The sequence below is a fragment of the Hyaena hyaena genome, unplaced genomic scaffold (assembly GCF_003009895.1).
Source record: "Hyaena hyaena isolate Hyena2069 unplaced genomic scaffold, ASM300989v1 scaffold_75, whole genome shotgun sequence".
Lineage (NCBI taxonomy): Eukaryota > Metazoa > Chordata > Mammalia > Carnivora > Hyaenidae > Hyaena > Hyaena hyaena.
The window spans coordinates 2,104,612-2,125,987 of record NW_024080707.1 but is presented as its reverse complement, the minus strand read 5'-3'; the positions used below and the strand labels follow the sequence as shown (position 1 = coordinate 2,125,987).

Sequence of the window (21,376 nt, the reverse complement as noted above, 5' to 3'; positions counted from 1 at the left end):
GTCCAACATACATATATTAAATGACTGTTTTGCTACGGAAATCGCTAAAAGAGCATTTCTGACAGAGAGAAATCCAACTTGTTAAAATGCTTTATAAACGAAGGTTGCAAGCCCAGATACAAAGTTTAAAGGCATTTTCATTTTCCTTATATGTAAAGTTCATGAAATATTAGTATACTCAATGCAAAAAGATAAACAAGATCAAAGCCGATAGCAGGTGAAATAAATTTCATCGTACAAAGCATAAAAGCTGTGTAAAAGAGCTCTAGATAAAAACTTGCTCAAGGTAAAAATTGCTCAAGAAAGGTAACAGCATTAACCCTAGAAGACAGGCAAATTCAGAAGAGACACAGCCTTACAGAATTGCACATGACATCAGCATTACGAGAATAATAACTGGAATAAATACCCTCTGCAGGCTGCAGAAACAACCAACGCACTTGCTCCTTCACCTCTCCCCCTCATCCAGCTGGGTAGTGAAGGCAGCTGCCTCTCCCTGCCCTTCTTCCCAGTGGCTCCTCGCGCCACCCTCTCCCTTCTCGCGTCCACCCCTTCCCTCCCCTTTCCCCTCCCCTCCCCGCCCCCAGCTGGTGTATTCAGCAGCCTAGCGAGATTAAGAGGCGCTTCAGACAGTCACTGGGCCTCAGGGTAGATCTAACGTTTCCTAGCTCCTGGAACTAGAGAAATTAGAGACGCGACACCCTTGTGGTATTAGATGCCTTCTCTCCATCCCGGCCCCTCCCAGGCCGAGTCTGAGGTGGGAGCCTCGGGCCAGCGGAGCGGGCCGCCTCTCGGAGGACCCAGTGGAGTTCAGCCGGGCGCACCCCGCCACCAGCGCTACCTGAGCTGTCCATGGTGCTGGCGCGTTCCTGAGCCTGCTGGGCGGGACTCCGCGCCGCCGCCGCCCCGGCATTCACTCTCTGCTTGCCGCCACCCGCGCCGCTTCCCGCACTTAAGTCCCGGTTACTGTCCACCAGCTGCAAGGACTCGTAACCATCGTTGCTGGTCTTTTTCCGGTAGCTCCCGAGGAGACTCATGGGCAAGCCCAGAGAAGGGGGGGGGGGGGGGAATCAACCTGGGAAATGAAGGGGGAGGTGGAAGGTGGAAAGGGCTCAAAGGAGGAATTAAAAAAAAAAAAAGAAAAAGAAAGAAAAAGAAAAAACCATCAAGTGTCCGACATGACGCAAAGACGAGTGAAAGAGGAAGCGGCCACCAGAGAGGAGCTTGGCGGGGCGCGCGGCAAAGCCACCGCCCTGGGTGGGCAAAGAGAGGCTCTGGGCGCCCTGCGCGACCGAGGTTGAAAAAGAGGGCGCGGGCGGGAGGGCGAGCGGGTGCGCGCGTCCTCCGTGCCGCCGCCGCTGAGCAGCCCGCCCTGCCGAGCTCCGGACCCGGCCAGCCACCCTCTGGCTGGGGAGTGCCCGGAAGCAATCCTATAGGTGTCGCCGCGTCGCCCCTCCGCGCAGCAGGGCAGCTCCAAGCGCGGCTGGCCCAAGGGGAGGGAAGAAAAGAGACGGAGTGAGGGAGGCCAGACTCTGAAGAAGGGGGGATGAGGGCGGAAAATGGGGCGTGGTGGAAGAGGGAGGGAACTACTACGACCCGGGTACCCGGGTGTTTTCGCGCGCGCGCGAGGTAAAGAAGAACGAGGCTGGGTGTCTCTGGTAAGCTTTGGGGACGAGGGGGTCTCTTGGTAAAATCCAGACACGCCCATTTTGTATAACTTAGTCTATATTTGCTGGAAGATTCGGCAAGTCAAAGGTTACCGTCCTAGAGGACTGACTTGTAACTTAATTGAGCAGAAAAAGAACGCATGTTAAATGCCAGTTATATGAAAGCTAGGACAGAAAGAAGCAGCAGTATTTTGCACATTAAGGAGAATGTTAAGGATCCCTAAGTAAGATATCAAAAAGCTGGCTATTCTAAGTAGGAGACAGGGTCCATTCCACCTAGTGAGTAGATGTAACTGTTTCAGGAACTATTTGTTGAACGAATAATTGGGGGAGAAGGGGAGGTCGAATCAGGTGCAATTTCAGTTCTGACATCATTTACCTTGGGACCTGGAGAAAGGACTATACCACTCAGTTGGCTTGAGGGGATGGTTAGGAAGCAAGCTAGACAAGGATTTTCCTTCCATTCTCTAGCCCCTCCCCTTTTTGCTTTCACAATTTTGAGAAAACAAAGAAAGCAGTCACTCATTATTAGTGGAGAATTAATCACAAAGTTAATCAAGCTTAAGGGTCAGAGCTCCTTTTTTGCAGAAGCCCTTTTCAAGGCTATGTACCTAATTTTATATTTGTGATTTTGTATTCTTACTCTTAAAGAGAACCCTAGCATTATATGTTTCATGGCTTGTAAAACCTGGACATAACTCTAAGTCTCAAAATGCAATTACCAAATGTTCATTTTCACCTGAAACAGTAATACTGCAGAAGTATCTCCCATTTTTATCATTTCAAGTGAAATCTTGGTTTAATACGATACTTTTCCCTATTAGGATTTGGAATGACTAAGTAAAGAGCTTTTCAAAAGTCATTTGGCACAGTTTCATCACCGATCAAAAAGAAAAAAGTGCATGTATATACAATTTGCTTAAGCCCATACACAAAGCTGGCTTTGCCTTCTCACCTTCCACGGCTTTCTCTTGCTGATATTGTGATCACTTAGGGTCACAAAATCAAACAACATCTAAGGGTTTGGGTCCAAATGACTTGGGACCTTAAAGTTTCCCAGAAACTCTAGTTCTATACGGGTCTACATAAAATAAATTAATTGAATCGAAAGACATTTGCCTGTTCAAGGATCACTCAAATACAAATTCTTATAGGAAGAGGACTAATCAGTAGAGGCCAAGAATCCTGCAGAGCCCTCCAGCTCCTCTGGGAAGAAGTCAATTGCCTGACCAGTTGCTTTCCAAACTGCAGTATCTCAAGAAGGTGTGGTCTGACCCAAATCACAAATCACAGTTAATGCTCATTTACAACAAGATCAAACAACTTCAGTGAGAGCAGTGAAAATTGTAATAAAATTTTAAACAGATTTCATACTTTCAATTTTCCAAATCTGTCAGATTGAGCTATTTTATGTACTTGACTAAAGTTATCCTCTGTGGAGTTTAGTAAATACATATTTTCCAATAACATTTTAAATCACACTTTTCTGCACTTTTCTTTTTCTTTTAATTCATTACTGAGACACAGGGAGAGTAAATACCTAGTATCCATCATGTGCCTTGGCAAATTCTGGATTTATAATCACTGGCTTAAGAGAATTTAGAGATGACCATTTTGCAAAAGTGAAAATTATTATTTTCAAAAAGAGCACACTCGGTTTTATTTGTTCAACTGTTTTCAGAGTTTCAGGCATATTGCTGGAAGAAATTAAGATGAAACATATGCCTTTGTATTTTTGGATATCTATCTCCCCAGTTTGCAAATTTAAAGAAAAACATACATGGCTACAGGGACCACTTAATTTTTTTCTTGACACTTAATTAACATAAATAAAATTAATCAGAACAACTATTGGGGCGCCTGGGTTGTTCAGTCAGTTAAGCGTCTGACTCTTGATTTGGGCTCAGGTCATGACTTCATGGTTCATGAGATTGAGCCCCACGTCAGGCTCCATGCTGTCAGAGTGGAGCCTGCTTAGGATTCTCTCTCTCCCTCTCTCTGCCCTTCCCTCTCTCTCTCTCTTTCTCTCTCTCTCTGCCCCTCTGCTGCTCTCATGCTTTCTCTTTCAAAATAAATAAATAAACATTTTAAAAAACTATTAATGACCCTATAAAATTTAGGATATAAAGAACATATAAAGGCAGGAAAATACAATAACTAGATTAATTTACAACAGTCTAAAAACTAGTTTGGGGCTTAAATTAGAATATACACCAATTTTGACACTAAAATTATCTTTACTAAAGATCAAATTCATAAAAGTTCACTTTTCCATGAAGATCTTACTTTTCTACTTCATAAAATAGAGCACAGTAAAAACACCATCATTAAAAGTTGAAGTAAGAAATTAGTACCTAACACCTATAGAGTAAGTACTTAACAAATATTCACTATTATTACTATTTTGGGCTGGCTTGGGCATGGCTCTATCCTCAGCACCTGACAGTCCTAGTTCTTCCAATGGGAGATGATCAATAAAGGATAGTATTAGCTTTTCCAAGACTATACTAATGGAAATTTGTCTGTGTGATTCTGAATGAGCACCTGTGTTTAAGGAAGGGGGATGGCACTGGTAAAATCCAAAGTGAACATTTAGAGCCATGCTTCCCTGCTTTTCCAAAAGCAAGACTGCTTAACAATTCATTTTATTTCAATGATACTACCTCACATATGGGGCAGATGCCCTCTTCAGGGATCTGGGGGTAGCATTCTTTCCCTCTGCCTTTTCTATTGCTGACTTAATAAGTCACTTTTATTAACTTGGTAAAGGTTATCCACCCTGAGGAATGTTCAGGCCCTACTCCTGTCCATCTCTCCCACTCCTCCCCTGACCCCAGAATACTCTCCCATCACAACAGATGTCAAAATACTTTTGTGGTGGGGGTAGGAGAAGATGAGTATATGCCATGCCATCTGGGATTATGATCTATGCTTTTTAATTTTCAGGAACTATAACATACCAGTTAAAACTGAGGTTCTAGAACCATATTTCCTCGGATTGAACCCTATTTCCACAGACTCTTTTAGCTGTATCTCCTAAAGTTAACCTCTCTGCCTCACATTTCTCCTTTGTAAAATGAGCATAAGAAAAGTACTACAAAATAAGGATGTAGTGAGAATTAAATGAGTACCTAACATATAGTTAGTACATAACATATATTATCTGTTATCATTATTGTTCTACGATTTTTATAAGGATAAGTAACTTTTTTTAAAAAATGTAATTTCCCATCTGTAAAATTAGGCTAAAATCTGCCCTGCCTAGTTAAAAATGTATTATGATGATGTATGATAATATAAAAACATTATGTATAATGTAAAGATTGTTCTGCCTTGACATTTTAGATATTTTCATGCATCTCTTTCCTATTAGATTTTGGACTCTTTGAGGACAAAAATCCATGTTTTGCTCATGTCTGTATCCCTCATGATATCAAAAAGAGCACCTCACACTCACTAGAGATTGAGTAAATATCTACTGAATTAATAAAGTAATGAATAATAAATAAAATGCATTCGTGTCACCTAGTCTAGTGATTTTTTTTAAAAAACTATATGCTGTGGTTTACTAAATTATAAAATAAACTTAGCAATTCATGACCATTATTTTAATAAAAATGAAACAAGTCAGGAAACATCAGCTTCTGGCATATGGTAAGATATGGTATCTTGAACCACTATTGGAGTTTGTGTGGTGAAAGTATGTTTTTCTCCTCAGTAATGACATAAATGTATTTCTCACTATGGGTTCCACTTATAAATGTCTGAATGTCTATGTATAACAGTACTAAGAGATCCTAGGGTTTCCAATTATGACTGTCTTACCCACTGTGACATCTGATTGCACATGCCTACTTAACTGGACAACAAGGAGTTCTGGCTAACCAGACCGTAAATGAGAACAGAACTGCTCTGTTCTCTCTGTGGCAAAATGCAAAAATCATTGTGTACGATCAGGTTTCTAAAATGTATTTCTTGCAATCCCTATCAAAATAACACCTGCGGTCTTCACAGAGCTAGAACAAGCAATCCTAAAATTTCTATAGAACCAGAAAAGACCCCAAATAGCCAAAGCAACCTTGAGAAAGAAGAACAAAGCTAGAGATATCACACAATTCCAGACTTCAAGCTGTATTACCAAGCTGTAATCAAGACAGTATGGTACTGGCACAAAAACAGACACTCAGATCAATGGAACAGAATAGAAAACCCAGAAATGGACCCACAAACATATAGCCAACTAATCTTTGACAAAGCAGGAAAGAATATCCAATGGAATAAAGACAGTCTCTTCAGCAAATGCTGCTGGGAAAACTGGACAGTGTAATGCAGAAAAATGAACCTGGGCCACTTTATTACACCATACACAAAAAATGAACTCAAAATGGATGAAAGACCTAAACGTAAGACAGGAAGTCATCAGCATCCTCAAGGAGACAGCAAGCAAATTAATCTCTTTCATTTGCAACTACCTGTATGGAACTAGAAGGTATTAGGCTAAGCGAAATTACTCAGTCAGAGAAAGACAAGTATCATATGACTTCACTCATATGAGGACTTTAAGATACAAACCAGATGAACATAAGGGAAGGGAAGCAAAATAATATAAAAACGGAGGAGGACAAAACATAAGAGGCTCTTAAATATAGAGAACAGAGGGTTGCTGGAGGGGTTGTGGGAGGGAAGATGGGCTAAATGGGTATGGTTGCATTAAGGAATTTACTCCTGAAATCATTGTTGCACTATATGCTAACTTGGATGTAAACTTAGAAATTAATTAATTAAAATAAATTTTAAAATAAATAAAATAAAATGCATTTCTTCAATTTTATGCTTTAATATAAATCAATGAATAGCACTGAAACTTTCCTTGGCAACATGCCTCAGGCATATACTTCAGATTATGTCCTTATTGAATAAAGGTCTATGGATATAAACAATGCAACGTGCTCAAATCAGGGACCAACAGGCCATATCTGGCCCCCAGACATGTTTTGTTTGTCTTGTTTTTTTTTTTAATTGTAAGCTTACATGCCTCCACAGAAGGGACACAGGCTCCAGCTTGAGTGCCATAATTCACCACCGCTTCCCCATGTGAAATACCCAGCCTGCCCTATGCATTCTTACTATCAGTCAGCCCTTGCAGGCATTTGAATTTGAGACTTCTAGTGTAGTGGCCAGAACTGTAGCAGTAACAACACCAAGACGGATGCTAAAAGCCACATCTTTAGGCCACAGTCCAGGAGAAAGAGCAATGGGCTGGAATCCTCTCCTGACTCTATTATTAATCAGCAGAGTGGCCTTGATAATCATTCTCCTCTTAGCAGTAAAACTGAAGGCGATGAATTATAAGATTCTCGCTGGTTCTCAAATTTTCCTATCCTTCTCAAACTTTAGCTGTCATTTTCCTCCTCTACATGAAGCTCAGAGGGGAAAAAACCATGACCATTCAAGTGTTCCAGTCTAAGTCCCAGTCAATCAAGATTTTACCACAGAACAGATGCTTAAATAATGGCAGCTGTCAAGAGTTACACATAAAGCAATACACAAGAGAGATGAGGAAATATGCTGGAAAAACTGAGTGAGCTGGTAATACTTAACAGAAGAAAACCTCAACTATTCCTATAATGGCTCCTTTCAAATGAGGTTGTCTGTTCCTGATGCCTGACAGAATGCTGGGTCTCTTACAAGAGTGGACAAATTTTCCAGGCAGGACATGTTTTTTAAAGATAACTCAATACCCCCAAACCTGTGCCTCCTCGAATCTCTAACAGTAATAAAAACAACTGTCACTAGTTACTTTCCATTTGCCAGGTACCTTACCTACCATAACTCCCACCTTCCAAACCACCTGCAAAGGTGTTACCTTTTTTTTTTTTTTTTTTTGAGGCAAACTTGGAGTGTTTAACTCACTCACTCAAGCTCATACAGCTAGCTATCAGCTAGTATTCAAAATCCCACCTTTCTGATTATGCTTTGGCCACTGCACCATTCTGAGGAGGCAATTCCAGTGCTCAAGTGAATGCTTGATTACTGTTTGGGTCATTTCTTGGATCTGACCTAAGCGTGGCCAGTGAAAAACGGTTGGGAGGCCCTTACCGGAATTATCGTTGCTTTATTATCCACATGGTAGGTTTTGCTCAGTGAAACCTGCAAGTTTTCAACGTATGTGGCAATAGGCAATAGGCAATGTATGTGCCCAATAGGCAACCTTGTTTTATAACTTTTGGCTTAGAGGACTTTCTATGTTGTGCTCCTGAAAACTGATACTTGGCTAGTCTCTGGCCTAGTTTTAATCACTAGAAGGAAAAATAATCTTTATATTCATTAAAAGCAAGCTCCTCACTTTCAAAAAAGCTTGGTCCCTGTTGTGTTTCCACACATGTACGTGTATAAATATAATGTGTATATAGATTAAAAAAGACATTTTCTTCTTTGGGAAGAAAAATACAACTATGAACTCTGGACTCAGCACATGCAAGTGTTCTACAATCTTATTTCCCACTCAGAGCCACATCCCCTTACCATAAAGTTGAAGATACCATCTGGCCTCCCTCACAGAAAGAATCAAATGAAATAAGTCCCATGAAAGCACATAATAAATACTAAAACCCTACTCAAATGCTGCATTTCATCAAAGCTAAGAAACCATCCATTTTGAAAAGCATTAAGAAAAATACACAACTTATGACATACATATGCCATACTACCAATTTTAAGAGGTTTCAAAATGGCACAAATGTTAATATATTAAAAGCTGTTTTAGAATTGATACAACAAATTTTATTATTTGACTATCTGTTAACCTGAGAATATTATTTGTCTATTTATACAGGTATTTTGAGCAACTCTGGTAGGTAAAGACAACATTCATCACAGTTTACCAGGCCTAACATAGTGCCTGCCAAGTAATAGGTGTTCCGTATCTGCTAACTAAATGAAAATGCAAAAAAAAAAAAAAAAAAAAAAAAATGCTTAAAAGGCTATCTTTAGCTTACAAAAAAAGCCACCATGGGTTTCTTTAGTAAGTTCACTTAAAATGCAGTTCCACTTACTAAGATTCAACTTACCCTTGACTTTTCAAGGACATGCTCATGGTTTAACAATGTAACACCTATATTACCATTTCAAGAGTAACTCACAGAAGCACGTGTTTCTTTCATCTGTCATTTTATGAGCAAGGAAATCAGCTTCTCAAATGGACAGACACTGACAGACCATCATAAACCAGCCCTGTGCTCAATTGCTCTCGGTCTTGGAAATAGCAAACTGAAAATTTTCATGTGGTAAATAGTTCCCCAAAGTCAAGTACAAATCTACACTGAAGTAAAAGTTTCCCTAAATCTTAGATATTCCCATGTTTGACCTTGAGTTCATTATACATGATTTTATGTCCAAGATCCTTTAAACGTAGGTGCTTATTCTCTGTAACCCTTTTGTGCCTATCGGTTGAGCCCTTGTACATGTGGCAAATCCTATATGAAGGTGATAAGGAAGATAATGATCACCTCAGATGCAGGTAGAATCAATTCTTCGGGTGCTGAGTCTCCAGGGCAGCAAATCACTGCTACCCACTTGATCATACCTCACTGAAGGGGAAAAAAAAAACTAGTATTTCCAGTGCACAAAATTGCCTGGGGTTTTAATATTATTATTTTAATCTACTTACCCATTTAAACCTGAATGGTCTTTTTAGAAGGATTTCTATACCCATTTCATACCCATGGAGACCAGAGCTCTGAGCACAGTTGAGTGTGAGCTAAACAGTGATTGTAAGTGATCCTCAATGTTCTTTTCCATCTTCTTCTATGCTAACCTTGACCTTTAGGTGTGCACATGGCCATGTATTATAACAAACCTATTTCAGTCATCTTTCATGTCTTAGACCTGCCAGAAGCATGTTTTCTATAATCTGCTAGGTATGTACATGAGACTAAGTTGTGGTATAATAATAATGACTTTGTAATTTAAGCATAAATGATATGTACAATTTTTAGTATGCATCCCTGAAAAGGAGCATAGGTGGTATGCTCTTCTTCCATTCCTTTCTCCTTTTTTCTGGTTGGAATATGAAGCCCCAGCATACATCGTGGACCATGAAGTGAACTTGAGAATGGAAGACTTTCACAGTGAAGCAACAGAAGGAACCTGATTCCCAAAGAACCATGGCAACCCTGGACTGATTATCTCTAGACTTCATAAAGATGAAACTATTTTGTTTTAAGCCACTGTTATTTGCTTTTTTCTGTTATGTGGATTCAAACCTAATCTTCACTGGGATACAACCTAACCATTGGATTTCAGTTATTTATTTATCAGAACATTTACTGGCAATGATATAGTCTATGTGATCACGGAAAAATAAGTTCTCTACGCTTCACTTTCCTCATCTGTAAAATCGTAGCATCTAATAGAGCAGTCGTTAGAATCAAATGATATAAAGAGCTTTGCACAGTACAATGATAGAGAAGTTTGCACAGTTATCTATTTTGTTATTTCTTGTCACTATCCTTCAGCTGACACATGGCTGAGTCTCTTATGCCTGATTCCAAAGCCAGTGATTTCACCTCACCCTGCTACCCAGAGACTGGATAGGCACCCAGCCCAGAGCTACAGTACTCTGCCTATGTCATCAATGAAATCCCTAAAAGAATTGTCCCCTCCTTGGAGTGTAATTCTCTTTCTATGATCTGCCCACATATTCTCAATGCAGTCTATAACATTTTAGGCCATTAAAGTTGATTCAAAACTTAAGGCAGAGTGTCAGTGCTATGGTATACTAGTTCTGAGTCTATTTATTTCAATATGACCAAGTGAGAGAGAGTCTGATTCTTTCTCCATTTGTGCTAAAAATAATAAGGAATTTGGATAATAAGTCAGAGCATCTTTATTTTATTATTTTATCTTTTACTTTCTATTATGGAAAATTTCAAATATATACAAATTATGAATTTATATAATTGACCCTTTGAACCCATCATTCAGCATCAACAATTACCAAGTCACAGCCAATCACATTTTATATGTATAAATCCCTAACTACCTTTAAGCAAATTCCAGACTTCCTATTATTTCATCAGTAAATATCTTAGTTTGTAGCACTTTAATTTTTGGAACATCATATTTCATTATATTGTATGGGGGCAAGGTGCCCTTCCACTGTGTGCTGAGAAGTTAAAATCATCCACCAGTTCCCTTTCAGGAGACTGTCAGAGGAACTTGCCATAATCTTTCCGTTTCCTTATTTCCCAGTGGAAATAATATTTCATCCATTCAGCTTCCTGTCCCCACTCTCATACACCTTTATCCCCACAAAACTCACCTCTTCAAGTACTAGTCATAATCGTAGTAAGGCCTTGCTGCCCTAAAGATCTGGAAATCAGCATGGAATTAAGTTTTCCAGAATAGCAGAAATTTATGGCATATTAAAGTTGGAAGGAGCTATATAAAGGGCAAGCTATCCCTTTCAATTTAAAGATAAGAAAATTGAGATCAGAAAGTGAACAAATTGACTCATTTTTGGCTTTCTAAAATGCAAATCCAATTATGTGACTCAGCTGCTTAAAACCATCTGAGGGCTTCTGGTGCCCTCAGTCTAAGGTATTTAACATAATGAACTCTTCATATTTTGAGATAAGCTACTCAGCCCTCACCACTTCCCCTTTCTCCATTCTCTTTCTAGGTCTAGACATATTATGATCCCCTGTCTGCTCAATTCCTGCTTGCCCTTCAGATCCCTGCATAGATAGCACTTCCCCAAGGAAACCAACAAAGTTCTGAAAACCAAACTAGATATAATTCTATGTGTCCCACTGTACATCTTCTAACATAGCACTTATAACACACCACATTGAAATTTCCTGCTAGATGTATGACTTCCCACATGAGATTATAAGCTTCATGATGGCACAGCCATGTTTGGTTTAACTCTATGCCTGACACAATGCAGACACCTGATATACCCTTGTTAAATAGAAGAATGACCACTGCCACTGGGAAGAGTCCATAAAACACATAAGGGAAAGTTGCTCTGTATACTGCCTTGCATCCAATGAAGGTCAGTCATTGTGTTTGTTACTACGTCACACTCAGTACTACGTATACGAGACTGGCTGGCTTTCTGACCAGCATAGATCAGAGCGCTTAGCTTTGCATCACACTGCTTAATATGAATTCAGCCAATACTGTCACTTTCTGCTAGTCTCCTATGTAAATAAAACCATTTCTGAGGAATGGAAAGCACAGAGATTTACAGTATTTTGAAATATTTTTGTTTGGGGGTGGCTGGGTGGTTTCAGTAGGTTAAGTATCCAAGTCTTGATTTCGGCTCAGGTCATGATCTCATGGTTTATGAGTTCTAGCCCCGCCATCAGGCTCTGCACAGTCCAGAAGCTGCTTAAGATTCTCTGTCTCCTTCTATTTCTGCTCAGGATCTCTCTCTCTCTCAACCTCTCTCATTTTTATTTTTTATTTTATTTTTTTTAAGTTCATTTATTTTGAGAGAATGCGCATGCATGTAAGAAGGAGAGGGGCAAAGAGTGTGAGAGAGAATACCAAGCAGGTGCTGCAGTGTCAGCCAGCACAGAGCCCAACAGCAGGGCTCAATATCGTGAACTATGAGATCACAACCTGAGCCTAAATCAAGAGTCAGATGCTTAAAAAACTGAGCCACCCAGGCACCCCTGGATCATCATTTTTAAAGCATATTTTCTTTGGGCCAGGTATTGTTTACAAATAATAGAAGATGGCTCTTTCATCTCTGCCTCTGAAATAACTATGCCCATATTGTATAGGAAATCATGTGTTGGTGAAAAATAAGATAGGAAAGTTTTCAAAAGAAAGTATGTGATCAGTTGCGCAACTCTGAAGGTACCAAAGACCACTGAATGACACACTTTTTTTAAGTTTATTTATTCTGAGAGAGAGAGAGATAGAGAGAGCAGGGGGAGGGCAGAAAGAGAGGAAGAGAGAGAATTCCAAGTAGTCTCTGCACTGTCAGCACAGAGCCGGATGCAGGGCTCAATCCCACAAACCATGACATAATGACCTGAGCCAAGATTAGGAGTCAGACACTTAACTGACTGAGCCACCCAGGCATCCTGAATGATACATTTTAAATAGGTGAATCATCGGGTACATAAATTAGTCTCAATAAAGCTGTTACAAACAATAATAATAATATTAGAGATGCTATGAGGAATGATTAATGAGATATGATTTCTACTAATAGCTAATATGTATTAATATAATCAACATAATAGCTAGCATTTATTAATATAGATGTAATAGCTAACATTTGTTAGTATGGTAAATATAGTAACTAGTACTTATTACCAACTATGTGACAGGCACCAAAAAAAAAAAAAGTACATGATCAAAAATTACAAAAGTAGGGGCGCCTGGGTGGCTTAGTCGGTTAAGCGTCCGACTTTCGCTTAGGTCATGATCTCGCGGTTCGTGGGTTCGAGCCCCGCGTCGGGCTCTGTGCTGACTGCCAGCTCAGAGCCTGGAGCCTGCTTCAGTCTGTGACTCCCTCTCTCTCTGACCCTCCCCTGTTCACGCTGTCTCTCTCTCTCCTAGAAAAAAAAAAAAAAAACCTATTAAAAAAAAAATTACAAAAGCAAATGCCCAAAGACAGTTTGGTATCTTTACCAAAGATACCACTACTACATTAGATAGTTATGGTACTACATTACTACAAAGATAGTTATGGTAGGGCTTTTTTATGACCTTTAAAGTTTGGATACAAGATTGGAGAACACGGGAGTATTGGTTTTCAATTCAAGAAAGATTTACTGCATGTTACTGTGGGACCAGTTCCCTTACCCTCATTCCTGCCACAAATTTCAGTGGAAAGAAGTTTGGTAGGGAAAAAAATAGCAAATTGCTAATCCAGTAAAACTTAAGTAACAGAACCCAATTGTCTCAAATTCTGTCAGTGTAGTGGTTAAGAATACGGGCTCTGGTGACAGACAGATCTGGGCTTCCGGCCTGGATGTTTAAACTTGGGCAAAATATATAACATCTTTAAGCCTCAGCTTCCTCATTTCTAAATTGAGGTATTAACCCCACAGAACACCTGTACTTATTAAATTACCTAAGGTAGGTGCAGTATACACTTATTAGCCAAGTAACTTTTGCTGGGAAGTCTTTCTCCTCTGGCACTGGAATTAGAGCCACGGTCCCAGGATGGCTAACTGAAACCAAGCTAGGTCAACCTGGCCTTTTCACAGGACTTTTCAATTTAAAACCAGAGAGAACAGGTCTGAGTTCTCCCCTAGAACACGGATGACAGGCAGGAGTAGTAAGAGCCACACTTCATGACATGTGGAGGGAGATAAGTCATCTGAGAGAACACTGTTGTCAAGAAGAAAGAAGTAAATTTGAAAGGAAGAGAGAGAAAAGAAAAAACAACAGTTATATCCTAAGAATTCAAGAACCCCACATGTACCAAAGGAATCCTACCTAAGACAAAACTTAGCACAATGTCTGCATCATCTTACCTCAATATACTGGCATTACTGTTTGCTCACAATCAGATTATCACTCCTATTTCCCTGCTACACTTAAAGAGGAAAAATTAAGATGCCTAAATAAAGCTTGCATTATAAATTTAGTAAAATAATAATCTTATGCTATCACTTAGAATCTCTACCCATTCAAACCTTCTATACTTTTTTGTGGCTATACCTCACATTTATTCTGTACACTATGTTCTACAGAGAATTTCCATGTAGTGTAGCTCCTTCCAGTAGAGACATAATGCAAGCCACAAATATGAGTCATATATATAATTTTTAAATCTCTAGTAAACACATTTTTAAAATATTTTAATATTTATTTATTTATTTATTTATTTTGAGACAAAGAGAAAGAGCAGGGAAGGGGCAGAGAGACAGGGAGAGAGAAGAGGGAGGGAAAGAATCCCAAGCAGGCTCCATGCTGTCAGTGCAAAGCCCAACGTGGGCTTGATTTCACGATCCATGAGATCATGACCTGAACTGAAATCAAGAGCCAGGTGCTTAACTACTGAGCCACCCAGGTACCCTGTAGCCACATTAAAAAAAGAAGAATAGGAAGAAAGAAGAAGAAGGAGGAGGAGGAGGAACAAGTGGATTAATTTTAATATATTTTATTTACTTCAATGAACACAATATATTGCCATTTCAACATGTAGTCTACATGTGGAAATCAGTAATCAGGAAGATCCTTTATATTTTTTCATAGCAAGCTTCAAAACCCAGTTTGCATTTTATACATAAAACACATCTCAATTCAGATGATCCACATTTCAAGTACTCAAAGACCATTGGGTGCTAGTGGCTACCATGTTAGTGAAGATATAAATTGTCTCAGTGAATCTCCACATTAATTCTAAGAAGACTGAAGCTTTTATAACTATAGATGAGAAAACTGAAATTCAAATAAAGTTAGTAATTTTTTCATAGTCAACAGCTACAAAGTAGAAAGCCCAGGCTTAAATCTTGGTCTTTGGCCTCCAAATTTTATGCTAACTGTACAGTAAGAACTGATGTTCAACGTGACTCTAAAATAGAGCAGATCAAATAAATTAATAATGATGTGGCTTCATCTATAAAATGAAAGGGTGGACAGGTGGCCTTTGAGCATTAGTGCTGTATCTTCTGATTGATCATTCAGGACATAGAGCCTGCCAATGGGACAGAGGAGCTCAAATGGGAATGGGAATAATCCCAACTTCTCTATATCTACTGATTCATGAGCATATTGAATCCCTATCACAAATGGAAGTGTTCTCTCCACTACACCTTCTTTTCTAACTAGTTATCACTCCATTCACAGAATCAAAATCAAAATTTTGTGAATAAAACTGTTCACTGAAACAGTCTGCTGTGGTCAACAATGTAATTTTAACACCTGAACTAGTCCAGCAAAATGGTGTCTTTAATGAACAGTGAGAAATGGAGAGCACATACTTTCGTCTGTTGTCAGTGTCCCAACCCTCCCACCATTTACAAGGGGGAGACTGCCCTTTCCTCAGAAGTTATAGTTGACAGGTTAAGCTTTGAAAAGAGAAATGGACATTGCCAATAATATCTTAACTGTTACAATTTTCTCTGGATCTTTTCATCACATAAAATGCATTGTTTCTTCACTGCAGAAGCAGACTATAAATCCTGGAAATTACAAGAAACTTGCTTTCTAATCAAGATAACTGTGTAAGTGTTTAACATAGTGCCTGGAACACAGCAATTTATTGTTGGTTTCCTATGCATCATAGATTAAACCACATTGTCGAGAATTATTTAATGCCTGTGAAATACCTACAGCATAATATTACGGAAAATTATCAGAATACAAATCAGATTCTAGATATGAATCATATTCTTTTTTAAAAAAGAAAAAGTCTGTCTCTATATGTGCATAGACAAAACAATGGAAGAAAATACACCAATATATTTACAGTAATTATCTTTACATAGTAGCATTAAGAATGCTTACTTTTGCATGGTGTAGAAGATTGTTTGCAAAAATTGCTGCATTCACCCCCCCACCTCCCACTGCCACTCCTTGCCATACGTACCACTTTGCAAAACTCCTTCACATCTCCTTTTACCAAGAGGTAGTTTACTTCCTCACCCCTTGAATCTGGACTCCTTAAAACTTGCTTGAACAACAGAGGGTATTATGGACTAAATGTCTGTGTCTCCCCAAATTCATCTGTTATAGCTCCAAACACAATATGGAGGTTGGGGCTTTGAGAGGTAATTAAGTATTGGTGAGATAATGAGCATTGGGGCCCCAGTGATGGGACTAATGTCCTTATAAAAAGAAGAGAGGCCAAAGCCTTTTCTCTCTCCATCATGTGAGGAAATGGCAAGAAGGTGGCCTTCTGCAAGCCAGGAAGAGGGAGCCTTCTGCAAGCCAGGAAGAAGGATCTTACCAGGAATCTTATATCCTGGCACCTTGGACCTCCCACCCTAACAACTGTAAGAAATAAATGTCTGTTGTTTAGACTACCCAGTCTATTGGAATGGACTAAGACAGAGGGGGCATTGTACCAGTTCCAAGCCTAGTCCCAGCAGGCATGGTGGACTCCTGTTTGCTCTCTTGGACTCTCCTCCCCTTCCCTAGGAGAATGACCTCAAGCTAGTCTTCCATAGGTTGGGAGACTTCATGGAAGAGCTGGTCCAGTCATCCCACACTTGAGAGCAAGCCTCAATGACAACAGCCAAGACTGGCCCAGATCAGAACTGCCCAGCAGAGCCCACCTCCTGGACAAAAGAAATGTGAGCTGAATAAATATAGTCTTAAACCACTAAGTTTTGGGTAGTCTGTTATGCAGCAAGCCTAGTTGATTAATATGTGTTTTCCAGAGTTTCTACAGTGAAAACTATAGTGTGCATTTAAAAAACAATAAAAGGGGTGCCTGGGTGGCTCAGTCGGTTAAGCATCCAATTTCATCTCAGGTCATGATCTCACAGTTCATGAGTTCAAGTTTCACGTCAGGCTCTGTGCTGACAGCTCAGAGCCTGGAGCCTGCTTCAGATTCTGTGTCTCCTTCTCTCTCTGCCCCTCCCCTGCTCATGCTCTCTCAAAAATAAACATTAAAATTTTTTAAAAATAAAAATACAAAACAAAACGACCCCACCTTCATCATAAACAAAAAAGGGAGGAGGAGAGGAAGGGTTTAAGACAAAACACAGATCTGGATTCAAATCCTGACTCCACCATCCAGTAGCTATATTAGCCAATTATTCAAAACATGTTGAACTTTTCTAATATTACCTACATCAAAGAGTTGCTTTTAAAATTAAAGGTGATATTTATAGTATCTGGCAGAGTAGTTTAATGGGCACTCAGTACATCCTAGATCCTTTCCTAATCTTCTTCTTCCTTATATTCCCAGCAATGCCTCTATTTTATGGAAACAGCTCAGCTTTATCCCACTCAAGCTGGCAATGCTTGAGTTCACATTTATTCTCAATACATTTTCATCTCCTTTCCCAGATAGAACAAGCTCAATTACTTAAAATCCACTTAACTATGTCCTTATGTACTTTTAGCTGTGGAAAAAATGTTAAATAATAGAATGCTACAACTATTTTTTTTTTTTTTGAGAGATAGAGCATGAGCAAGAGAGAGGAGTAGAGGGAGAAAGAGGGACTCTTAAGCAGGCTCCACATTCAACACACAGCCCATCATGGGGCTCAGTCTCATCACCCTGGGATCATGACCTGAGCCACAATCAAGAGTCAGATGCTCAGCTGACTGAGCCACCCAGGCATCCCTGCTATAACTTTACTAATAGTTAACTTTTCCCGGATCATTTTATTATGAAATTTTCATACATTCTGCAAAGTTGAAAGAGTTTCACAATATCCACATATCTAATACCTAGATTCAACAATTGAAAACATTTTACCAGTTTTCTTTATCTAGATATTTGAGGTTTTTTTCTTTTTGTTGAAATCACTACAAATGAATTGAGACATCACATTACTTTATCTCTGAATTCTTCATCATGCATCTCCAAATAAGGACATTCTCCTATACAACCACAAAATTAATAATAATTTCCCAATGTATCTAACACCTATTTTTTAATTCAAATGTCCTAAATTGTCCCCAAAATGTCTTTTACAACAGCTGACTTTGTTAATACCTTACCTATAGATGTATACATATAGATATGACAACAATACTTTTAGGTTGATATTATTAATCCCATTTATAGTTGAGGATAATTTCAGAATGTTAATTTACCTTGTGAAAGATCATACAGGTAGGGAGTTTGTGGCAAGGTCATTATTTAATCTTGTTTAACAGGTTTTAATATATCAGGCTGACAAATGAACAAATGAATTTTAAAACTTTTTAGATAAATACACCCTAAAATAATAAAGCCTCTAGAAAAAAGAATAAAACAATATCTTCATGACATTGAGGCAAGCAATTGAGACACTGAAATACTTCAAGACCCCAGAAGTATTAACTATAAAGTAAAAATTAATAAAGTATACTACATTAAAATTTTTGTTTGTCAAAAGACAACATTAAGGGCACCTGGGTGGCTCAGTCAGTTAAGCGTCTGACTTCGGCTCAGGTCATGATCTCACAGTTTGTGGGTTCGAGTCCCGTGTCAGGCTCTGTGTTGGCAGCTAGCTCAGAGCATGGAGCCTGTTTCAGATTCTGTGTCTCCCTCTCTCTCTGACCCTCCCTGTTCATGCTGTCTCTCTCTCTCTCTCAGAAATAAATAAAACATAAAAAAAAGACTGTGTGCTAAAAAAAAAAAAAAAAAAAGACATCATTAAGAAAAGGCAAGCCACATATGCAAGATTTTTCAACACATATATCCAAAGGATCACTTCCAGAATATATAAATCAATAAGAAAATGGCAGAAAACCCAACAGAAAATTTGGCAAAAGTCATAATCAGGCCTTTCACAAAAAAACATATATAAATGTCCAATAAACTACTGGAAAGATGTTTAATCTTATATTCATCATGGAAATTCAAATTAAAACCACAGTGATAGACTACTACACACCAACCAGAATTACTAAAATTAATTTTTTTTAAAAAAACAGATAATACCAAATGTTGGTAAGATGTTGACCATCTAGAAATCTCATACACTGATTATGGAAGTAAAACTTGGTGTAATCACTTTGTAAAACTGTTTGGCGGTATTTACCAAAGTTCAATGTACACATCCACTATGATCTAGCAATTTCACTTTTAGCACACAGCCAACAGGGATAAGTGTACCAACAGACACACAGAGAAAGTTCATAGCAGTACTTTTTGTACTATGCCCCAACCACAAATTACCTAAGTTTCTGTCTGTCAAAATTAAAATTTAAAAGGTATAGTGGTATATTTACTCTCTGGAATACTCTATAGCAATGAAAATGCACTACAATCACCACCTAGCATGGCTGGATCTCACAAATATAACATTGGGGAAAAAGAACCCAGAACAAAAGATTATATACTGAACGATTCCATTTGCATAAAATTCAAAAACAAGCAAAAAGTAATCTATAGTGGTAGACCTCACATTAGTAGTTACTCAGCTGAGGATGGGTGGTGGCCAGAAGAGGGCTCTGGGTTGATACAAATCTGTTACTAGACTTGGATGCTAATTTCACAAGTGTATAAACTTTATAAAAATTCATCAACCTGAACACTTAGAGGTTGTGTGTGCTTTTCTATATACTTAAGTTAAAAGTTTGCTTTAAAATTCAATATTTTCAGGGGGCGGCTGGGTGGCTTAGTCGGTTGAGCGTCTGACTTTCGCTTAGGTCATGATCTCGTGGTTCGTGGGTTCGGGCCCCACGTCGGGCTCTGTGCTGACTGCCAGCTCGGAGCCTGGAGCCTGTTTCGGAGTCTGTGACTCCCTCTCTCTCTGACCCTCCCCTGCTCACGCTGTCTCTCTCTCCTAGAAATAAATTTAAAAAAAAAAAAACCATTTAAAAAAATTCAATATTTTCAGGGTATTAGCACACTCACAAATCAATATGAAGAATTCCAAGACCAAAATTTACCATTTTGTCTCCTGAGAAGATTCTAAATATGCCCATTTGTGTAATGCTCTTATTTACTTTTAAATAGTGCCAACTTGGCCTTTCCCAGTGCTATCATTAGTTATAAATCTCTCATGTAAGGTTGAGCTTCTTGATTTTGCTTTCCCTTCAAACTTTTAACCTTTTCTTATGAATTTGGGGGAAACTAGCAACAAATTTTAAAAGGAAAAAACAGAATCAAGAAAGTTAAGACTAAGACATTAAACTGAATTATAATATAGAATCCTCTAAGGACCCAGGATATGATAGCACACCTGCCTCTGAGCAATGTAGTGAGGGGTAAAGGCAGTTAGATCTCCAGTAGACTCCTTTCCGTGGCTCATGTAGTGTCCCAGCAGAAGACAAAAGGTTTTCTTTGGAGAGAGCATCAGAAGGATCACTGGACAGGGCAACAGCAGGCAGAGTTTAAGGCTAAAGCCTTAAAATAATTGTTGACATTCTGAATGCTAAGACCCCTAGCATTCTTCCTGGCACCTCATGGGGTATACTGGCAACCTCTTAAATTAAATGACACAGCAAATGGAGGCAGGTAACTGGGGAAGTACTTAATCTTCGTTCAATCTATGAAGCTTAATAGAATGAGTCAGTTCCCCGAAGACTAAAAAGGTAAGATGAATAAAAGAAAATACATTGCAATAAGGAATAAATACTACTTGAGAGTCACTGAGGAAGTACCATTAAAGAAGGAGATAAGAGAGTTAGGCTAAAATGAACTACAAGAGAATCTCATTATTCCACTGATTCATGGACCTCTCATATAAATTCTTAAATATTTCACTTATAAGCTCATCAACTCCCTCCCATGTTTTTAAACTGCATTCCCTCATTTGCCTGCAATTTTTGAATGGACTTCTAATTTCTCTTAAGATTATTTCCCAGGGAGTGCCTGAGTGGCTCAGTCAGTTAAGCATCCAGCTCTTGGTTTAGGCTCAGATCATGATCCCACAGTTCACGGGTTCGAGCTCGCTTCAGGCTCCACACTGACAGTTTGAAGCTTGCTTGGGATTCTCTCTCCCTGTCTCTCTGCCCCTCTCTGTCTCTCTCTGTCTCTCTCTCTCTCTCAAAGCAAATAAATAACCTTTAAAAGAAGACTAGTTTCCAGCAAATCAACCATCATAAATATTTTATATGCAATAGTT

General features: G+C 39.0%; 1 protein-coding gene across 2 annotated transcripts in view; it reads right to left on the bottom strand.

The window, feature by feature from the left end:
* Positions 1-21,376, bottom strand: part of DNAJC6 (DnaJ heat shock protein family (Hsp40) member C6) — a 146,050-nt gene that overhangs the window by 96,720 nt on the left and 27,954 nt on the right. Inside the window, exon 1 of one of the 2 annotated variants that reach the window (XM_039233407.1) lies at positions 410-454. The exons of the other annotated variant lie outside the window; for it this stretch is intronic. The gene's annotated coding sequence lies outside the window, so the exon portion shown is untranslated. Of the gene's footprint in view, positions 1-409; positions 455-21,376 lie in introns of those variants that run through there. 2 annotated transcript variants of the gene reach the window in all.